General features: G+C 45.0%; 1 long non-coding RNA gene across 2 annotated transcripts; it reads left to right on the plus strand.

Annotated features, from left to right (window-relative positions):
- Window positions 1-7,764: 7,764 nt before the first annotated feature.
- LOC136310975 (uncharacterized) lies at window positions 7,765-15,019 on the plus strand. 2 transcript variants are annotated; one of them, XR_010726643.1, is made up of 4 exons: window positions 7,765-7,994; window positions 11,313-11,564; window positions 13,250-13,315; window positions 14,624-15,019. It is a non-coding gene; the product is annotated as an uncharacterized lncRNA (long non-coding RNA). The 2 variants fall into 2 exon arrangements; XR_010726644.1 differs by lacking the exon at window positions 7,765-7,994 and adding an exon at window positions 11,087-11,213.
- Window positions 15,020-17,427: the final 2,408 nt, after the last annotated feature.

Genomic DNA, 17,427 nt, shown 5'->3' on the forward strand with positions numbered 1-17,427 from the left:
ACTAGTGGGCGGTAGGGGCCAGGTTGACCAGCACTGCTTTAGATGAACATTCCTATTTCCCTTGTCTTTTTTTTTTTTTATCACCCCAAACAATGCTCCAAGGAGCGTTCTGATACAGTCTTCCCTGCAGGACCAGGTGCTCTCGCACTAACTTTCCAAGATGTGATTTTTGCATACTAGTTTTTCTTAAAACAATTAGAACTAACTTAATAGAGCATAGAAATGTCTTGGACAAACTACAGTCTCTCCCTTTTTTCTAAATGTCTGTTTATACATCAGCTGAGTTAAGCACCAGCGACCTGCAAGCCAGGCCCGCTTTCTGTCTGGAACGGGTGCAGCAGCTGCTCCTCGCTGGAGGCAGGAAGTGTGTGTCCTGCAACGTTTTGATCACCCCATGGCCTTTCCACACTGGGAACAATTTTTCCCCATCTGCAGACTCTGCAACTGGTTTGTGAAGTTTCACTCTTCTAGAAACTTAAGGGAAATGCATAAAAGTCTGAGCATTTGGCCTCAAGACCATTTTAGTAGTAGAGTCCTTCATAAAACTATAACCTATTCATCCAACTTGGAAGATGAAACTCCAGCAGTGGTTTGCATGTTAGTTGCAGGCGAGCATGCAGGACGTCAGGATATCAGAGCAAGCTACATGGCTCCAAAAACCTGATTTTGAACCTATCTCACCCCCGAGAATGATCCTATTTCTTGCTACTCTGGCTAAGATAGTAGAGTTTAAAATTTAGAAAATGAAAACACAAGATGCCCAGTTAAGTTTGTATTTCAGATAAGCCACAAATAATTTTTTGTTATTTTACTATACTATGTGTATATAATATATATTTTATTACCATATTGCATGGGACATACTTGTACTAAAAATTTTATGGATTATCTAAAGTTCAAATTAAATAAAGTGTCTTAGATTTTACCTGACAACCCAACAGGATAGAAAAAAATGTTATCCCCACCCCTTATAATATAGTATAGCAGCGATTTTAAACCTTCTCACCCCATGGCAGACATAAGCTAATTACTAAAATTCTGTGGCACACCAAAAAATACATTACACTTTCTGCTGGTCTGATAAAAAAAAAAAATAGGCCTAATTTTGATTCATTCACACAGGATGGATACTGTTATGTTGGCTGTTGTCATTTCTTTCTTTGACAATCTAAGGGAAAAGAGGTCAGGGCCCCTGACTAAATAGTCAGGTATCACATGTTTTAAACATTCTTACAACATACCAGTGTGCCATAGCACACCAGCTGAAAATAGCTGTAGTGTATAGTATAGTATAGTATAGTATAGTATAGTATAGTATAGTATAGTATATTTTCCCCTCTTTGGTCAAATATATTGATATAGACTATTTCCAAACTATTGACCAAATACACACACACACACACACACACACACACACACACATATACACAGATATAATTTAGTTCATATTGGAGTAAGGTGGGCCTTACATCCAATGACTAGACATGGATGCATAGGGAAGAAGGCCATGTGATGTCAGAGACAGAGACTGGAGTGTCCTTTAGATAAAGGACAAGGACAGCCAAGGAGCCCAAGTAACCACAAGAAGCCAGAAGAGAGGCATGGAACTGATTTCAGTCAGAGCTACTAGAATAAGCCAACCTTGCTGACACCTTGATTTCGGACTCTGGCCTCCAGAGAATTGTTAGAGAATATGGTTCTGTTTTTCTATAGGGCACCCCATTTGTGGGAATTTGTGACAGCAGTGCTGGGAAGCTAACACACACAACTAACCAGCTCACAGCAGAGCTGGTATTCATCCAGGTCCGTTTTCCTCTGAAGATCCTAGCCTTAGCCCTTCACTACCCTGCTTCCCGGTGTCATAAACATCCGTGAGAGCTTCCTGGGAAATCAGCCAGCAGAGTCAGCAGCGACGCACAGATAAAAGGTGAGGTCCCTGCTGACAGGAGCTGACAGTCTGTGGAAGACATTAAGACAGATCCAGCAAGCATATCATAGGTCCGTATATTGTGTTCAGTGCTGATCTTTAGTCTTTAGTGAGAACACTCGAGACTAGCCAGAGACGGACCGCTCTGCAGCTTTGGGATCACTGCTCAGGCCCTCTGTACCTCAGTTCCCCCATCTGTAAAACGGCACCAGCTTTAGAGGGTCACTCTGAGGATTTAAATAAGAGTCAAAGCATTTCGGGCTCTTAGGGACTGGTGCCTGGCACATGGTGAGCAGGACACAAATGTCGGCTGTCCTCTCTGTGGCGGTCTCCACGGGGCCCTGTGATAACCCATGTCTGGACAAGTAAGCGGCAATTTGACAAGAGTAGGAAGAGGGGATTATGGAAGCCGAGAAGCATCTAAAAGAGACAGGGAAAACACAGTGAAAGGAGCAAAGTCATTAGTTATGCGCAGGCAATCAGAAGGTGACTTGTTTGTGGAAGGCGGAAGGCTGAGGAGGGAGACTGCTGAGAGAAGGAGAGAAAGGGGTGAGAGGCAGTGTGGGGTGGCCTCCCCAGCAAAGCTGATGGGACAGGATGTGGGGGGGACTGGCTTGGAGGGGGGTCTGGGGGGGAGGGGCCAGCCTAACAGAACGACTTTCAGAGCTCTGTGCATTGAACCCTCACCATCATCTTCAAAAACACAATTATTTCTCCCTGATGCTTTATGGTTTTATTTGGGAAATCACAAAAAATGAGACATTCCTTCTCTGTGGTGGGCACAGATCAAGAACTCGGCCTGCTCTGAAGTCCAGGATTACCTGGGTGAGGGGGAAAGAGGAAGCACTATGCCTGCTAAGAGCTGCGGGCACCTGAGGGCTGAGACACACTTTCTGCCCGAGGACCTCCCAGTCCAGCCAGAGGACAGACCAGTAAACAAATCATGACAATAAATGTTGTCACATTCCTATTAGCTGGGACATATTCGAGGTCCGTATAAAATGCCTTAAAATGTAGATAAACAATCTAGTGATGTAGCAGATTAAAAGTATCAAGACTAAAGGAGCAGATATTAGAATGAAAAAAGAAAGAACATTTTCCAGCTAACTTTAGAGTCTCTGAACCACCCGTGATGAAAACAGCTGCTTAATCAAAGCCAGCTTTTACTTCCAGGACAAACTCGAGTGCCTTCTGTTCCCCACTTCAGCCAGTAAAGCATTTCAGTCCAACCTGGTTGTCTCTCGTCACCTGGCAAGTAGAGCCACTGAGATATTATACCTGCTTTTCGAGGGGAACAAGACTATACTAATGGAAAAATATTGGCCTTACATCCCCCACAGAACTCTCTGGAATCTTTGCTGTTACTAAAATTAAGATCCAAAAAGCAAACTAAAAAAAACCCATAAAAATAGGTGATCTGGCTGATACCCCCTGTATCTGGGACAAGTTTGTTCTTCTCGGTTTAATCTGGGTGTTCTTAGCTCCTGGCACAACTCTGACCATCATCCTTCTCTTTGTGTTTCTCCGTGTTGCAATGTTTATGTGTGTGAGCTCCAGAACCTTCACTGCTGCTGTGCGGCCACTGTCTCATCAGATGCACTAACAGATGTTCACCCAGCAATAAGACCTAGAGAACCTGGCACCTGTAGAAGTCGAAAGGTCCACTTCTAGAAGTCTGGTGCTCACTTAGGACTCGGGCAGCAGTGGAGAGCTGGGTTGATGGTGCTCCCAGAAGGTAATTATCTGTCCCCCAGCTCGGGCTGAAGAATGACCACAGGTGCACACTACATTGCCTGTCAGATGACTTAAGCCCGTCAGATGACTTAAGCCCATGGCTTAATTACTGGGGCTAAAACTATGGCCTCTGTATCAACCTTACTGTTTACTTCGGGAAATTCTGGCCCAGGGAGATAAGGCCAATGCTCATTTGTCTGAACAACAGACTGCTCAACCAGCCATCTTCTCAGGACAATAGATTGTTCATTTGGGCAAATGGTCCACTTCTGACTGTAGGTCACTCAGCTGGGCAAATCCACTCCCTGTCAAATGGCTCTTGATCACGTCCCATTTCAAAACTCTCCCCTCTTTGTTGTGTCCACCAGCACTAAACAATTTCATCACAACTTTGCCCAATTCTAATCTGGTTGCTGAATTCAAAGACCCTCCTTAACCTACTTGAAGTCAGACCGGAAAACTCTATGAATATTCTTTGAGACACCGCTAAGACCTCACCAAAGAGATGCTTTCCTTTATAATAGTAAACGATAAACGCAGCTTTATTTGATTAATAGATGATTCTAGTGGTCTTTTTTTTTTTTTTTTTTGTATTTTTCTGAAGTTGGAAACGAGGAGGCAGTCAGACATACTCCCGCATGCACCCCACCGGGATCCACCCGGCATGCCCACCAGGGGGTGATGATCTGCCCATCTGGGGTGTTGCTCTGTTGCAACCAGAGCCACTCTAGCACCTGAGGCAGAGGCCATGGAGCCATCCTCAGCGCCCGGGCCAACTTTGCTCCAATGGAGCCTCAGCTGCTGGAAGGGAAGAGAGAGACAGAAAGGAAGGAGAGGGGGAGGGGTGGAGAAGCAGATGGGTGCTTCTCCTGTGTGCCCTGGCCGGGAATCAAACCCGGGACTTCTGCACGCCAGGCTGTCGCTCTACCACTGAGCCAACCGGCCAGGGCCGATTCTGGTGGTCTTTGAAGAGACTCAGCTCTTGATGCCATGGAGGGTGAAATGAGGAAAATTCAATGAAGGGACGCCATACAGAAGTGAGCACAGGATCACGGGAACAAACAAGGGATGGGAGGCACCCAGGGTCCAGCAAAGGTGGAAAGCCATTATCACCCCTGAAGGGACAAAGGGAAGAAACAGTGTCACTGAAACTCAGTGAGAAGGCAGAATATTGGGCCACCCAGCAAAAGCTATGGTCATGGTGGCCTGCATCCAGGTCAAAAGTGAGGAGCTCAGGAGGAGAGCGGCGAGGTCACATCACTACAGCTTGTTTCTCTTGCCCTTAAGTTGCCTGCTGGTTCCTCCCATTGACCAAACCAATGGAAGCCATCAAGCCAGGGGGCCAGATAATGCAGAAATCTTCCTTTTGAGGTCCAGAGCAGGGCAGAGAAGGGAGGAGAACAGAACTGTGTGAATGTGGGGGGCAGAAGTGAGGTGAACAATGGAGAAGAACCGGGACATAGCACAACGAATATTTGTTGAAGGAGTGAATGAATGCCCACTAGCTTCCAGCAGGGTGCATGGTAAGTAATTAATGTCTATTAATAAATGAGTTAGACTCACTGTAAGTTCTTCTTTAGGCTTTTGGACTTGGGGGTCATAATCAGTAAATGTCAGTTTTGTTTCTCTGCTTGTAACTTCATCTAAAGCCTTGCAAGTCAATAAAGAACCTAATAAGGAAAACTAGACAGGTTTTAGAGATTTTATGGATATTTTCTGTGGTATAATTTGGCCTTACACCAGAATTTAAGAGTTTATGGAGCAAATAATTATTCCCACCCCATTACCTAAAATGTCACCAAACCAAGACTTTGTATCTAGGGAACTTACCATAATTGCAAAAGCTACCCAGATACAATCTTTTGGAAAAAGTTGAAAAGGTTAGCAAATTTGGAAATACTACCAAATAAATTGCCAAAATAATCTCTTTGTAACAATCTGTTTTGAACTATATAGCCTAAAAAAATGTGAACTGATGGGGATTAAAGTCAAGGAAGCAAATTAAGTTTTGGGGCAACCTGTCACATGATAGATACTTCTCATTATAATTGCTAAAAATCAGATAGACCAGGTTTTGAATCTCATATAAGAGACTTTGAACAAGTCACTGACTCCCATGCCTCAGTTTCCTCATCTGTAAAATGGGAATAATATTCCATATTCTTTTGGCAACCAGCATTCATCCTCACTCCTTTCAATCCTCTTCCCAATATCCCAGGACTGGAAGCCAGGTAACTGCATGTCCCAGACTCCACTTCTTTTAAGGTTCCTGATAAGAAATACATTCTGACAATGATATATATGTATGGCCTTGCCCATGATTTGGAAGCTCAGGCTTTAGCAGATATGAAGTTTCACAGCAACTTCTGAGTATTCTCTGTCTAGTTTTCAGCCTGAGAGCTACAGGACAGCTATGACCAGCTGTGACCATGCACAGCAGTTGCCTACAGCAGTGGTCCCCAACCTCCAGGCCGCAGACCGGTACCGGTCCGTGGGCCATTTGGTATCAGTCTGCAGAGAAAGAATAAATAACTTACATTATTTCCATTTTATTTATATTTAAGTCTGAACAATGTTTTATTTTAAAAAAAATGACCAGCTTCCCTCTGTTACATCCGTCTAAGACTCACTCTTGACACTTGTCTAGTGAGTTCGACAATTATATTTAAAAATACCACAGTTTTTACGCAGGTTGCATAAATTTATTTTGTGCATTTATCCATCCCACCCTAAAGGCCAGTCCATGAAAATGTTTTCTGACATTAAATCGGTCCATGGCCCAAAAAAGGTTGGGGACCACTGGCCTATAGTGTTCCTGATCTGGGTTGTTAACAACTTCTTTTGCAACATCAACCTTTTTTTAACATTTTAAACTAAGCATCTAATCTCTTCTGTTAAATCCGTGACTAACTTGGTTTCTGTTTCTCTAGCTGAACCGGAGTGATATCTACCAGCGTTAAGTTTCATGCTCAGAGTGCCTTTTGCAGGAAGGGTCCTTGAATTCATCACTGCAGTGTTCGTTCTGTGGCGGGTCTCTGACGGTTGGCGGGATGTCTCAAAACGGAAGACTTCGGAGTTTTCCACGCAATGAAGGAAAGTCAGCAAGTTTGTTCATTATCCTGTTGGCACTTTAAGTAAAGTCATTTATTGGTTAATGTGACACCTGAATTATAGAATCATGTCATATAAAAATATAGCCTCAACTAGGTATCTTGGTAAGAAAAGTACAATTAATAAAATTCAAACTTATATTTAAAAACCAAATGAAATTTTCATTTACCAAGAGTCACTTACTAGCCATTCCTTAAGATAGAAATTTTTACTTTTCATTATTAGTCCAATCAATGGAAATATAAGTATTGTCCATGTTTGTTTATTGTTTCCTATCTAGTTTGATAAGATGTTGTATTGAAAGTAACATAAATGTTTTAGTAATTTTTATATTGTTTTCATTAAAGACAGAAGAGACTCTGACAATCTGTTACAAACACAGTCATTCTCTGCCAAAGTATAGTGGGCTAAAGATGGCCTTTCTTATAGCACATCCCTCTGTTGCAATCCCAGAGCTTCTCATAAGGACTATTTAGTCTATACATATTTGGAAATATTCCAGAATATATTAATGCAGCACTCCTACCCATCTTGGATGAGGCTGAAATCTTCTGAAGGCGGGTTTATCCCTTCTGGGCGACTGTCAGTATGGTCTTCGGCAACCTAAAAATATTACCAAGGAGGCCCCGTCCCACAGACCTGCAGAGAGAACGACCCGCTGAGCTGCCAGCGCTGCTTCCTTCAGTGCCTAGTTTTCAAAGCCAAGTCCAGTCCTCGCTTGCCTCAAATAGCTAATTAATCTTATCTGTTAACTAATGAAACTGATTACATGGCAATCTGTAAATATCCAAGGTACTCCCCCAAAAGGTAAACAGTGGTAATGGTCAAGATCAAAGCCTCAGGTGTGGGGTGCTGCTATTATGGTTTGAGGGTCATGCCTGCCTGCGAAGAACAATAAACACAGGCGGGCTTTGATCGCGTCCCTCCCAACACAGAATGTTCGGTGCTTCCCGCCGCCTTCAAACGCCTACGCTTCTTGGTGGACTCACCTTTCAACACCCCTGCCATCTGGTCTCAATCCACCTTCCCGGCCTTACTTCCTGCTACTCCTCGCTCCTATGAAAAAACTCTCCAAGTGCACTGTGCCCAGCTCAGCCCTGGGCTCGTGGCCTTAGATTCTCTCTCCTTCCTCTGCCTCTCGCCTTCCTGTGCATTCTGCAACACCCGGCTTGTGTCCCTCCTGGTCTCTGGGCCATGGCGTAATGATCCTCCACTCTGTGCGGTAAGAGCAAATAACAGAGGATACTATCTATCTATATATATATCCACTAAGCATTTCTTGTGTGTTATCTCACTTAATTCTCAAAACTCTAGAGATGGGATTATTGGGTTATTTCTTCCTTTCTATGGATGAGGAAACTGAGGCAAATACCAAAGTATTTTCAGACTGCAGGACTGAACTCCCAGATGGTATTTATAGCTTACTTGTGCTTCAGGAGAAAATCTGGCTAATCTCAGAAAACAGCTGCAGGAAATCTGTAAGATTTCTGGAACAAACTAGTCAGTATCTTCATAATTCAATATAATAATCTTAAAATCGCAACAGTATATATGAGATAAAATATTTTATAGCCAACAAGTACATGAAAAGATACTCAACATCACTAACCATTAGGGAAATGCAAATCAAAAACCCTTCAGATCCATTAAATTGGCTATTATATTAAAACATGCACACACAGAAAATAAGTGTTGGTGAGAATGAAGAAATTGAAATCCTTTTGCATTGCTGGTGGGAACGTGACACGGAGCAGCCATTCCCCCCAGAGTAAACATAATATTACTATGTGATCTGGCAACCCACTTCTAGGTATATATACCCCAAAAAAATTGAAAGGAAAGGCTCAGATAGATATTTGCACACCCATGTCCACTGCAGCATTATTCACAAGAGCCAAAAGGAAGAAACCCACATGTCCATCAACAGATAAATGAATAAACAAAATATGGCATATACATAAAGTGGAATATTATTCAGCTTTAAAAATGAATGAGATTTATATGCTTCAACATGGATGAATGTTGAGGGCATCGTGCTAAGTGAAGTCAGCCTGTCGCAAATTTTGTGCGATTCTACTCATGTGAGGTACCTAGTACAGTTAAAGTCATAGATACAGAAAGTAGAATAGTGGTTGCTGGGGCTGGAAAAAGAGGAAATGGGGAGTATTGTTTGATGGGCACAGAGTTTCTGCTTGGGATCCTGAAAAGTTCTGATACAGATAGTAGTGAACGATTGCATAACCGCATGAATATATTGTACTTAATACCAGTGAATTGTACATTTAGAAATGGTTAAAATGATAAATGTTCTGTTATGTATATTTTACTACAGTAAAAATATTTTATGGAAATGCTTTCATATCATGCATTTGGTTCTCAAACACCCTGTAGGGAAGCAGAGGAGATATTAAGATACCCTGTTGCTAAGATATAGAAAACAAGGCTCAGAGGGCCCACTGATTTGCTGCAGATATGCCCAGAATCCGCTGGGGATCTTGCTACTATGCAGAAGTCAGTGAGTGGGTCTGGCTGGGGCCTGAGACTCTACATTCCTACAGGTGAAGTCTACAGACCATAGCCCTGTGTCAGGACCAGAAAGCAACAGGACCGAGCCTCGAACTCTAATTCTTTACACTCAGGAGCAAGGATTCTTTTAACGCTTTCTGGGAGTCCCTCAGAAATCACTCCACCCTCACAAGAAGCCAAAGAAGAAAAGGCCCACTAAGATCGCAGATCCTCCTCATTTCAATGGATTAACTCTGTTTTTCCGGATGACTGTCAGCAGACTCACCTGCTTTGTGAGTGCTCGGGACACACAGGGAAAACCTATGTTACACATTCCTTTGGTCTTAAACACATTATTTTTTTTTAACACTACTTGTACATCAGTGAAAACAAAACTAAAATAGAATTTAATTTGATTGTAAACTAGCTGAACTATCTGAAGCTTTCCTTAATAAGACTATTTGCCAGGTATATTTCCCCTTGGTAAGAAGTTCTAATCACATTTAAAATCCTAGTTATACTTTTTAAATATTGATACCTAGAACCCCAGAGATACTGATTCAGTTGGTCTGGTGTGTTGTTGTTGTTGTAAGTTCTCCAGGTGAGTCTAGTACCTGTCAGGGTTGGGATTCATCAGCCTAAGATGAAATAGCAACCCCAAATTTAAGACATTTAATAAATTGCATTAGCCTCCATTCTTGGTTGAGAATACCAGGCTTCAGAAGTAAAGTCTGGTATATTTCATTTGCTAGCTGCAAATGCAAATGAGATATTTAGACACTTTATTTTGGGTCTAAATTTACTTCAGGAGCAAACTTCATGCAAAATAATGCAAGATCGTATGTCCCTAGCAACATGAAAGTTAATTTTAGCCCCATTAAACTCCCAATTGGACCCACCAGTCTATTTAAAATCATGGTTGCACTTACTGACTTAATTCAAATCAATAGCTATTTTACTTCCCCTGCAGAAACAAAATTTGCCACAATAACCATATTGATAGTATTCCTTGTTAAATATCATCATTCATATTCATCCATAATTTGGATATTGCCAACAAACATTTCCAGCCATAGACACGTTAGGGTAATGTATATAAATTGTGCCTCATTGATCACAGACATCAGCTGGCTCTTAAGTATGTGGACATATAACATAAACATGAACACAAGTTTGCAAGTTTGCATTTCTGATAGTCATAAAGTTATAATTTATAATAAAATGTGAACACTGTGCTTTTTAAAATAACCTTCATAAAGATAAAGTGATACGAGCAGGAGTTTAAATTACAAAAACAATTAAAAGTGTGAAATCCTAAAGCTTTTTTTAAAATGATTTATGGAAGAAAAAGATTATTTTTCTTTTAGCCTTGATACCATTTGATTGCATTTTGCCACTTTATGTTGAAAACTAAATTTGCCAAATCACAATTACTGAAAGAAATTATAATGTAATGAAAGAGTGTTCTTAAGATGTGTGTGTATGTGTGTGTCTGTCTGTCCTTATAGTTAAGATTCCAGGAGTCCACAGTAAGATTAGAGCAATCAATTTCTCGGGGTGCGTTTCCCACAGATTGGCATGAACAAAGTAGAGCATGGTTGTTGAGCAAAGCACATGGCCAAAGTCTCAACCCTTGTCATGAAGTGACTGCTGTTAAAACTCTTTTAAGAGTGAAAAGCTGCAGTTTTTCCCATAGAAAACCAGATAAACCAGGCAAACAGTGCACAGGTGTTGACCTGCCCTACTGCTGCCCAAAGTCTAGGAACAAGCCAGGTAACCTCACCAGAGGGCACCCTTCCTGACTCAGGGAAGTGAAGTGTGTTTCCAGGAGAAATCCAGCAACAATCCGTTCCCACGCACAGGTTGAGAAGCTTCCTTCCCATCATTTCCTTTGCTCTGTTCCCATAGCAAGGGCGCGTGACGGCCTAGGACCATGGTAGGAGGTTTGGAAGAATATATGCCACCTTATGTTATGTAACAATAATATTTTCAAAATATTAATGGTGGGTTGTTTTTTTTTATTCCACTCCCACAGTCACATTCTGTATGAAGCTTCAGGAAAGAGGGAGAGAAAATGCCATCCGGAAAGGACAAGAATGCAACCCAGGGGAATGGATGTGCCAGACAGGATGGGGAAGTCAAAGAAGGCCTTCCACTTCTGGAACAGAGCTGATGGAGCGGAAGGCGGGGGTCCGAACAGTCAGACCCATGGGTCCTGCTCCCACCCCCGACTCTGGACAGAAATCTTGGCATGCACGGGATGGAACCAGGCTCTAAAGAGATTGGGGTAAGCTGAAAGGCTTCATTTAAAACACCATTCTTCGTGGGGAACTCCAGGAAGCAACTCCCACTTCTGGGTATCCCTAAGTCAGGCACTGCAGCAAAAATGGCGGCCCAGTCAAGCTGGGTAGAGAAGGGTCCCAGGCCTGCCAACAAGCTGAGGTGCTAAGGGGTGAGGCAACCCCACCAGAGTGGTCAATTAGAGGTCAAAGTTGAATTCAGAGAGGTCTGCTGAGGCAGTGAGAGCCCAGGTGGAGATCCCGGGAGAGCAGCAGGTGGGCCGAATGGCCTGGGCCCGGGGGAAACAGCCATGGCCCTACTCCACTTCATGAGATCTCGTCCCGGTTGCACTGGACCAGGGTCCTCAACCTCGGCATAGCTGACACGAGAGCCAGACCCTCCTTCACGGAGGGAGGCTGTGCTGTGCGTACTATTTTAGGGTGTTTAGCAGCAGCCCTGGCCTCTACCCATTAGAGGCCAGTAGTCCCCCCACTCCATTTGTGATCATGAAAAGTGTCTGTAGGCCCTGGCCGGTTGGCTCAGCGGTAGAGCGTCGGCCTGGCGTGCGGGGGACCCGGGTTTGATTCCCGGCCAGGGCACATAGGAGAAGCGCCCATTTGCTTCTCCACCCCCCGCCCCCCTCCTTCCTCTCTGTCTCTCTCTTCTTCTCCCGCAGCCAAGGCTCCATTGGAGCAAAGATGGCCCAGGCGCTGGGGATGGCTCCTTGGCCTCTGCCCCAGGTGCTAGAGTGGCTCTGGTTGCGGCAGAGCGGCACCCCAGAGGGGCAGAGCATCACCCCCTGGTGGGCAGAGCATCGCCCCTGGTGGGCGTGCCGGGTGGATCCTGGTCGGGCGCATGCGGGAGTCTGTCTGTCTCTCCCCGTTTCCAGCTTCAGAAAAATACAAAAAAATAAAAATAAAAATCAAAGAAAAGTGTCTTCTGACATTGCCAAAGATCCCCTGAGAGTGAAAACTGCTGCAGATTGGGAACCACGCTGCACTAGACCTGGACACCATGGTCCAGTGGAGGACAGGGATGAGACCTACAATACTGAGCATCAACTCAAAGACAGCTATTTCCAGCTGAGCTCTCAAGCCCGAAGAAGCTAAGACGCCACCACTGACATGTTTAAGGGCCCGGCCCCTCCACCCCACTCACCTATCCCTGGAGTACCCAGCAGAGTAGAAGCCCAAGGACAATAGAAAATAAGGGAAACAGAAAATATTAACTCCTGGAAGTATGGGTTACCATTCCATTTTATAGATGAAGAAACTGAGTCTCTAGAGGTTAAGCAACCTGCCCAAGGTTACACCCCCAGTTAGTGGCAAAGCTGGTATTCAAACCCCAATGAGGCTGGGCAGAAAGCCATGTGTCGTCCTAATACGCCAGGCTATAACTGCCTTTGCACTCAGTGCCCCATACAACGTGACCTGCATTTCAGCATCACCGCCAGCAGATGCAAGCTCCAGTGGGGAAGAAATGACATAGGTCTGGTTTCATACCAAGCATTTAGTTTGCTCTCCATGAATATTTTTTGAATGAATGAATGAATGAATGAATGAAACCCTCTCTTCTACCTTGGGACTAAGTTGGACTATTTTCCAAGGTCAGCCTGCACCTGGGAAAAACAAGAATAGAGATAAGCGTTCAGCAAAAGTTGACAATTACAGGACCAATGTTCTTTCTCAAAAGGTCCTTGACAGAGACAAGAAAATGTATGGCTGGCTTCCAATCAACAGCACCCACGCGCGTGCCAAGGTAAGCTGCGCAGGCTCTCAGGGAAGGGAGAGATGGAGGCAGTGGGAGGAGCCAGGAGGAGCCAGACGGAGCCTGAGCACCAATTTGGGTTCAACGTGGAAGGGCTGACAGAATAAACTGAAGAAAACTCTAGGGATGAGGTGGTACAAGAAATAAGAACAAAGAGGAAAGGGTGAGAATGAGTAAACCAAGGAGAGTCCAGGCCAAGGGAAGAGCTGGGTCTGGGACAGTGAAGAGCTGACACTGAGGAATGACAGGGAGGGAGGACAAACTGACGGGGAGGCTGAAGGTCAGGCAAAGACGTTGAAGGTAACAAAACAATGACCCTTAACACTGAGTGGGGCTAGCACATGCACCTACTGCGCTGAGAACTCTGTGGTGAATACTTGATTCAAGGAAGGCTGATTTCCCAGCTGAGGAAACCCAGGCGAGCTCAGCAGATCCTTCGACTTTAAGTAAGGCACTCAAATCACATCTATTCAGTGAGCGCTCATGGTGCACCAGGCATTGTTCTAGGGCAGCAGTTCTCAACCTGTGGGTCGCGACCCCAGCAGGGTCGCCTAAAGCCATCGGAAAATACATAATGCATATCAGGTATTTACATTCCGAATCATAACTGTAGCAAAATTACAGTTATGAAGTAGCCACCAAAATTATTTTTTGGTTTGGGGTCACCGCAACATGAGGAACTGTATTGCGGGGTCACGGCATTAGAAAGGTTGAGAACCACTGTTCTAGGGGGTTAAGACACTTTGGGACTAAAACAGAGACCTCTGCCCTCGTAGAGCTAGCATCACTAGGGAAAGACAGACAGTCGCTATAATACATAAATAAATTATATAGTGTGTCGGAGGGTAGTGAGTGTCTTGGGGGCTGGGGGAAGAAAGTTAAGGAAGGTAACGGGTCAGGAAGGGAGCAGGGAGGAGTGGAGCCATTTGTGGTGTTAAATAGGATCGGTAGAGAGAACATTTGAGCACAAGAATGGGAGAGAGCCAGCCAGCTGAATATGGGAGAAGGAGTGGACCTGATGTGTGCAAGGGCCAGCTAGGCGGCCAGTGTGGCTGCAGCGCAAGGAGCTTGGAGCCCATGGTGCAGTGGGAGGCAGGCCAGAGCGTGGAAGATTGGAGGGCGCATTACCAAGGAGCTTTGCGGGCCCTTGCTCTAAGTGAGATGTGGAGCCCCTGCCTGCATAGAAGGGATATGATACATAAGAATAGCCCGTAACAAGCAAGGGGAAACTACTGCAATAATCCAGGGGAGAGACGGTGGTGGCAAAAGCCAGAATAGTCATGTCTCCCCCGCCCCCAGTGCAGTGCCCACCCAAAGTCATTCCGAAAGTAATTGATGGGGTCAGAGTCAACCAAAGCCAACTTTTCATGATGAGTCAGCATGGCAGAAACCAACACAGAAACAATGTGACATATAGTCATGCCCTGTGCAATCAGCAACAAAGTGAAAAACCAGACACTCAGATCCATCTGGTTATGAAAAAGAGTGCCCCAGACCACACTGCAGGCAAACAAAGCGTTCACACCTGCGTTACCGGAAACTTCGATCCCTTCACCGCTGAAGCCCGCGGAAGCAACCAGGTTTGACTTTTCACCGTCTGGAGATCTTTCCATAGGGGTTGGGGTCATGCCCATCCTCCTCCAGATGATTGCTACTCTCATGCGAAATGTCTTGATTCCCAATAAAGTGTCTTAATCTGGGGAAATTCACTTTGTTCTTACAGGTCGCTTAAACTAAATATCTAAGGTATTGTTCCGCTAAACCACATGGGAAGTATTTTGCATTCATACTGTGTTTTTTGCCGTAAGTCACAGAAAATGCTTCTTTGCATTTTCTTGTTTCCTGAAGCAATTTCCTCTGCTAGGGTTTTAGTTACAAAAACATCTTACTAATTTTAAAACTGGATTCTTCTGTCCGATTGGGGTGTCCTTGTGTTAAAACACCGGCTGATATGAAGGGCATTCCCTGGTAATAGGAGCCTATTTCTTAGTTTTCAAAGGAAGTCTACCTGGTTCTTACTTAGACCGCCTACAACCAACAAAGCTGAGACTATAGAATGCACATGAACACACACTTTATTTTCCACCTGTTTTTCTGCTCAGTGAGTCCACATTCTCAGACTTCCCAGAATCGACTAGACTTGGCCGCTCCTCCAGGGTTGAAGAGCCTATATATAGTCCTCTTCCTCTTGGCTTGAGAGGGAAAGAAGGGAGAATCCTGGCTTTTCGGACCCTTGATCATCTCTGCTCTGGATCTTTAACAGCTTTGTGCTCAGGTGAAACCGGTTGTTGGCTGGAGGAGGGCTTTGATAGCTTGGGAACTCCTTCTTTCTGCGGCAGTAGGGCTCCGCACCGCCACCGCCAAGCACCGCACCTTACCGGTGAAGACTCCAGGCAGCATCCTGTGACTCCCCTGAAGAGCCAGCCAATAGCCCGCTTTTCCAGAGATGGAGTTGGGGGGACTGGTGAGGCCTCATGTGATGAAAAAGCAAGTCTGTCATTTGACCATTATTTATTAAGCATCTACTACATGCCTGGACCCTGCCTTCAAGGATCTACTGTCCAGTGACTCTGAGATGCTGCAGCAGATCAGCTTTTCCCACTGCACAGAATGTGGACAGGCTCTCTCTGCAAGTGGCACTATGGGCCACCTTGGACAGTGTGGACCCATCCTCACAGTGCCACCTACATACCAGAAACACACGGCACAGACACACTGGGGACATCACGCTACGTTCTGTGAATGGTGCAATGAGTAGGAAACTCATTTTCCCAGCCATGGTTCAAAACATGAGGTCTGGAGTCAACCGGGTTGGATTCAAGTCTCAGCCTTGCCATGTACTGGCTGTGTGACCTTGGGCAAGTCACCTTAACTCCTTGAGCCTTGTTCTCCTAATTTGTAGGTTGAGTTAGTAAAAGAACTGACTTCACAAGCTTGTGGGGAATATTCAATTAATCTTCACACTTATTTCAGGGCCTGGCACTTAGTAGATCCTCAGGTAATATTTGTGGTTATATTGGTTATCAATTCTATTTTACCACATGAGGAGATCAGGCAAGAAATCAAGAGAAGTCTGAGACTAGGAAGGGCAGCGTGGAGGAATCAGGGAAGGCCACCAAGAGCAAGGATGTGTCATGAGAGACCGAGGCTAAGGTCATCCACACCCTTGTATTCCTCAATTACTATGTATGGAGGCGAAAGTTGAACAGTGAAGAAAACTGACACGAGAAAAAAAAAATCAATTCATTTGAAATGTGGTTTTGGAGGAGAGTCCCACAGCTACCATGGACCACCAGAAAGACAGACAAGTGGGTTCTAGGGCAAATTAAGCCTGAAACGTTGCCAGAGGCAGAAATGACAAAACTGAAGCTGCCTACCTTCGGGCACATCATGAGAAGGCAGGGTTCTTTGGAAAAGACAATAATGCTGGGGAAAATAGAAGGCAACAGGAAAAAAGGAAAATATGAGATGAACTGACTCTGTAAAAGAATCCACAGGCACAAGTCTACGGGAGCTGAGTGGGGCTGTTGAGAACAGGACGTGGTGGACATCACTCCTTCACAGGGCTGCCGGCACTGGGGGCCAACCCAACGGGCACGTAACCCAGTGAGCAGCCCCTGCGGCTGCTTGATGGTTGGTGTGTGCAGAACAGGAGGCTGGTGACATTTTAAGACACGTGATACGCACGCTCCTCCAGGGACCAGCTCCGTAAGGCACAAACGTCTGGGTCGAGAGCAGGGCCCACATACAGCACAGCTGGAATGTTGTTGCTGCTACCGCTGTTGTTTTGAATTGACCTTGTCATAAGGTGAATCCTATCTGTGTTCTCCGAGCCCTGCACCCCAGCGGTTTCCGTGTTACCTTTCCGCCTGGCTCTGCACACATCAGAAGCCTGGCTACTCCTCACACTGAACATCCAGATGCGCCCATTTACTGGCGGGGCGCCTCTAAAGGTCAGGTTGTGACACACTCAGGATTCTCCCAACGTCTCGCCACTCTGGCTGCCGACGAGGACCACGTGCCTACCTTCTTCTTGTCTCGCAGCGCAGGCCTTGGTTTGGTTGTGAAGTGCGGGTGACATTTGGACTGGGGAGGGAAGGTTC

The sequence above is a fragment of the Saccopteryx bilineata genome, chromosome 7 (assembly GCF_036850765.1).
Source record: "Saccopteryx bilineata isolate mSacBil1 chromosome 7, mSacBil1_pri_phased_curated, whole genome shotgun sequence".
NCBI lineage: Eukaryota > Metazoa > Chordata > Mammalia > Chiroptera > Emballonuridae > Saccopteryx > Saccopteryx bilineata.